This window comes from Schistocerca cancellata, chromosome 2, assembly GCF_023864275.1.
Source record: "Schistocerca cancellata isolate TAMUIC-IGC-003103 chromosome 2, iqSchCanc2.1, whole genome shotgun sequence".
NCBI classification, from domain to species: domain Eukaryota; kingdom Metazoa; phylum Arthropoda; class Insecta; order Orthoptera; family Acrididae; genus Schistocerca; species Schistocerca cancellata.
This window is the reverse complement of record NC_064627.1, coordinates 821,348,947-821,354,946: the sequence shown is the minus strand read 5'-3', so window position 1 is coordinate 821,354,946 and position 6,000 is coordinate 821,348,947.

Below are 6,000 nucleotides of genomic sequence, written 5' to 3'. Positions count from 1 at the left end.
TGTATGCAGTCTCCCAATCTTGGCTCCATAATTGATGTGTTCCGTAAGATTGCAATCTCACATTTTCACATTTTCACAATCCTAAATAAGGCACCAGTTTAGTTAAGAATCAATTTTAATATGCTGAAATTTCAATGATCAAACTTAAAATAAATTTCCAAATATAAACTGATTTATTTCTTTTTATTTAAATTCTCTTTATATATATATATATATATATCACTGGATGTCGTATAACTATTATAAGATTATAATTAATGTTAGTCTGGTTGGGAATTTGGTAAGGTAGACTGGATACCTGGTGAAACAGTTGCGCAGTAATGCAAGGTTAACTTCCTGAGACAGCTCACAGCTTTTAGCCCGCTTTTATTGTCCATCAGTACCGCTTTAATCATAGCAAATTAAAGCAACAACGTTACACATGGCGACCCTGTTCTGTGATTCCACTACTCTCTGGAATCTCTGAAACGTTAGATTGCGAGTGTGTTATAATCTTAATTTTTTTTCCCCTACAGCGCTCAAACAACTTCGGCATTGTTTCTGAGCAGACTTTCAAATGATTCACGGCGTTGTTGAGCGGCGTTGTGTTGTTTGTCTTGTTGTTTTGTTTTCTATATTTGTGTGTTTTATGTGTGTGTGTGTTTTTTTTTCTCGCTTGTAAATTACACTGACTTTGATCAAAGATATAAATTTGATGTGCGTGTGAAAAAGAGCGTACTAAGTTAGGTACCTTTCGTGTGACTGTCGTAATTTTTGGGGGATACATATATTCTGATTAGTGTGTTGCGTACCGGGTATAAATTGAACTAATGCAGGCACGTAACCAAGCTAAAGGTAGGCGGTCCAATAACGTAAGCATCATGGACCAAGGGGATAATTTGATTTCGAATATTAACGCGTCAGACGGTTCCGAAAATGCCTTGGGGAATACTTCAGAGGATATGCAAAACAGGACGAACGGGCTCACATCAGAGCCAGAAATTAATTTGCCTCCAACGAACCAAATTGATTTGGCAGAACTCATGAAAGCCTTATTGCAACAAAATAAAGAAAACGCAGAGAAATCAGAAAAATCGTTCCGAGAACAAAAAGAATCATCCGAAAAATCAATCCGCGAGCTAGGCAAACAAATGACGCAGAAATCAGAAAAATCGTTCCGAGAACAAAAAGAATCATCCGAAAAATCGATCCGCGAGCTAGGCGAACAAATGACGCAGAAATCAGAAAAATCGATCCGAGAGCTAGACGAACAAATGACGCAGAAATCAGAAAAATCGATCCGAGAGCTAGGCGAACAAATAGACAAAAAACTAATCCAGCAGACAAATAAAGTTGACAAGTCGATGCAGAGAGTGTCCGATGATATCTCACAAAGAATAAACAACCTGGCAAGTGAAATAAAAAGTGATATTATGAAAGGATTAGGCCGTACATTTGAACAAATCGATGACCATCTGCAAGCCTTAGAGCAGGGCAAGCGGAGTCGCGAGGCAGAATCGAAAGAGAGCGAAGAACAGCTACTTAGGAATTTCCAAGTGCTGAGAGAAGAATGCCAAAGGGAACTCCAGCAGGTACTCTCGAGGGTCCAGGAGGCGGAAACGTATTGTCCCACGTCCGTTAGCAACACAATAGCGGACAACAGTTTAGCGATTCACGCACTGGAACAGCAAGTAGAACAATTGAAGCAGACTGGGGTGGAGGACAACAGACAAATACATGATGAGATTGCGGCATTAGCGGACATCGTAGGCATGATGAAGGTGACGGAAAGCGAGAACAATACTACACCGGTAGCGGTCGTAGAGACCGAAGAAGTGCGTTCGCTTCTTAGATTTCAGAAGGGACAGTTCGAAGTGAACATGCGGCACAAAGCTGTAACAGGTGAATTACAAGAACGCGTGGCGCATCTGGAAAGCCGCATGGGGTGTGATCCCGAACTCGCCAATAGCACCAAAAATAGCTGTACGAACAGTGCAGAGAGGGACTCCGGCCACGAGGGAGATTTTGCTGGCAGGGAAGAATGTATGTTGAGGGGCAGACATGAGAAAAATAGAAACATACAAGGGCCTCGCCGGGAAGAAATGCGGGGGTTTGATTTCAAACATTTCCTTACGGTGAGAAAGTTTGAGATATTCCGAAAATCGCAAAAAGGAATACATCCATGACCATGGCTCGAGCAATTTGAGTTCTGTCTTCCTCCTGACTGGGAAAGTTCACATAAGATAGAATATATGTGTGGCTATTTGGAAGGCGAACCAACGATTCGCATGAGGTCGGCAGCGCGTCACTGCAACTCCACTCGGGAGTTTCGACAAGCCTTTCTGTCCGCCTATTGGTCGGAAGCGGCACAAGATAGGGTCAAACATGGCATAATTATGCTGCCAAATTTGAACCAGTCTGGTTTCGGCATCCCAGCACGCTTATTCGACCACATGCTGCAGGCAAATCAATTTTTATACGACCCATACGGGCCTGCGGAACTAATTAGGATATGCATCACCAAATTGCCGATGTACTTGCGCCACGTCATTCTTGCGGGACGATGCAAAGAGGACGTGGAAACGTTTAAGACACTTCTCCAAGAGTTGGAATACAATACAGGAGAATGCCCGCCTAATCAGGCACAAAGTTATTACGGGGCACAGCAGCGCGACTGCAGTCGCGGCCGTATTACTAATCAACGGCGTGACTGGTCGTCGCGACGCAAACGGAACAATAATCGGGACCGGCCGTATAGAAACTGGGGTAACAGTCGCGAACACAGGTGGAACAACGGAAATGATCGAGGACGTGGACAGGATTGTGAACGCTACAGGTACGACAACCAGAATCGATACTACGGTGAACACGGTGGGAATAGGATTGTAGGCGGAGCACCACATGATGTTGAAATTCGGCCGGCCAACCCTAGACATAATCCAGCAAATGGAAATGGACAAAACCGGCAATGACAAATGATCAGCGCAGAAGGCGCCCAATCGGAACAATTGAGCGACATGGCAAATGAGTACATAGGGTATATAGAGAGGACAGTGAGGAGTAGAGAGGATGGAGAGGAGAAAGAATTGATTCGTTTAAATTTGTGACATATGCATTTTGAATAATATGTTGGTAAAAATAGTGATAAAGATGTTTCTATGTGATTGATTGAAGTGATGTTTGTAATTTTTTTTCTTTCCTTGTGCAATTAGGATTTAGGTTGGTTCAAATGTGAACATAAAAGGTTTCTTTGTGAACGAGTGAAATGCTGCTTATGGTTTTTTTTTGTGTTAATTGAAAAGAGTCGCTCCTAAGAGAAGCAAGATCTGTGTTGAATTAATGCAAAACTCAGGGGAATATCCAATCTGTGGGTATTATGGGTCCGGCAAACCCAGGTCTCCAGCTGTTAGTAGCCTTGTTCTAATTTTCTGCTTTCAGTGCTACTATCTATCTATTACTATTCTATATCTGTCAGTATAAATGAGGATCTCTTACTATAGTATGCGTGCTGTATGAACATTTTAAGATAGGACTCTGAGAAAGGAATGAGTAAGTTTGGAATCTTGAAAACAGGATGCGATAATACGATTGTTCAACCAATGGCTTCCCAATATGCGCTAATATGTTAATATTGATGATATTTTTTTTTGTTCTTTATAGCTGAGTAGGTAAAGTGCTGTCTGTGGATTTCGTCAGTATATTGATTCCCTTCAAGTTGAAAGAAGAAGTGTGGATTGTGTAATTTACGTGGCCCTGAAATATTATTGTGGTAGTCAAATACGAGCAGTTTTTCAGCAAATGGAGAATGGAACAGAAATATGGATCCTTTCTGTAGTTTTGATTGATGTTGAGCCAAAGCCTGAAAAATTATTCTGCGTTAATACTTGTCCTAGAAAAGCGACGTTTATGTGTTTTGTTGATGCTGTGAGCATTACAGCTTACTATTTTCGCTGGTGCGGGATGCACTGCAGCTTATATGATTTGTGCTGAGGAAATTTCCCTCTTGAAGGTAGAGGAAGATTAAATAATTTTGATTATGGGAACGACAGGAAGCTTGGTTTAAGGTAATAAGGATGAAGCAAAACATTTGTCATTTAAACTGCAGGAGGAATCGGATCTTTTGTGTCTGTTGTAAGTTCAATATGTTAAGATGAAACTGTTTTACAGAATAGAGGAGACCACAATTTTGCCATTCATGAGAAATGAATCCAGAATAACCACCACAGGCGAAATAACTGATTTGGAAGCGAAAGGTAACTTAAAGAATGAACAAAATCGCAGAAAAATGGGTAAGAAAATGTAATATAAACTGTAAAAAAAAAATCAATCTTCTCAGAGTCATCTGCGTGATTAACTCTTGTGATAACGTAATTTTAGATGAAATTGTCCTACTATTTTATGTGTGAATATATGAGTATGATAACTGTATAATTGCGAGTCTCTTATCAGGTGTGTCAACTGGTATAAATGTTTTGACGTGTAAATAACCATTGTTCTTTTTACTGTGTATGTTTAAGGAAAGTTTCTCCATATTAATCATGTGACAAGACGTATGCCGCGAGCATCAGGAAGAGGACGAATTAGAACAATGTTGTAGTGGTGTAAACACTTTGTTGAAGTAGCATTGAAGTAGCTTGTTGGATTAACTAGTAGTGGATAGAAGTAGAATTTTGAGTAATGCATGTTTATGGATAGTTAGCTTGTAGAATAGACAACAGATGTGCATGTGTGTGTGTAAATAACATGTGAACCCTATGCTGTCCTGACCTATACTTGCACAAGGCATAATCCTATTCATTTTAGTGAATTAATAAGTAGCATTTCATTTATTAAAACGTAAGTGAACCACATTAGTGATGTGGATTTAAATATTATATTGTCAGTTCATTTAATTTTTATTTTTTACATTGTCAAGTCATTTCACTTTTATTTTTTTATATTGTCAAGTCATTTAACTTTTATTTTTATATTGTCAATTCATGTAACTTTTTTATTTAAAAAAAATTAAGTCTCACTTTTGTTCTTAAAAAATTGTGAAAGAAAATACTTAGCGGTATTATGTATGACATTTTGTAATGACATAAGTATGATGAACAATGTCTTTAAATGCAGTTGAGAAGGTGAAAGTGAACCGGCTAAACACTTACGAGACAGCGGGAGCAGCGAGGAGGAGGGCTAGTTGTAAACTAGCGGGTTTCCCAGCAGGACACGCTGTCAACCGGGCCACTTCGGGAGCGCGGCCGACAACAAAAGAAAGGTACGCGGCAAACACTTTCCCTTGCACCTGGAGCTAATGGGCAGCCGCCCCGTGCGACCCTTCCTGGAGGCGATGACCTGAGATGGGCGAGCGGTCCACCACGCGGAAATCCATCTGCTGGCAACGCACCACACGCGGCACGCGACCGTGACGAGACGGCCGCGGTGAAACAACACAAGGGGCATGGAGCCTTTTGACAGGTACTGTCCAGAGAAACTTGCAGACGTCAACGACGCCTACCGACATTTCCTGACGGATGCCTACTGTCAAGCGACAGTAAATCATGGTTCGATGTTCTCTGGTCGCTAAGGGTGGCACAAAAGAAGAGCCATTAAGTGTCATCCTTGCCCAGGAATATCAAACCGGCGAGCCAATTGAGGATAACTCAAGAATGTAACAACACAAAGGGCGTGGAGCCTTTTGACACATACTGTCCAGAGAAACTGGCAGACTTCAACGACACCTATCAACATCTCCTGACAGATGGCCACTGTCAAGTGACAGTAAATCATGGTTCGATGTTCTCTGGTCGCTAAGGGTGGCACAAAAGAAGAGCCCTTAAATGTCATCCTTGCCCAGGAATATCAACCTGGCGTGTCAAACGAGGATACCGCACGAATTTGACAACACAAACATGGAACCAAATCGAGATGCACGTGACACGGGCCACCAAGAGGAACTTCATGAGAGGGCAGAGACGGCGGGATCGCACGCAACAGATGGACAAAAATCCCTACTGACAGCTGCGACGACGAACCCCCCCC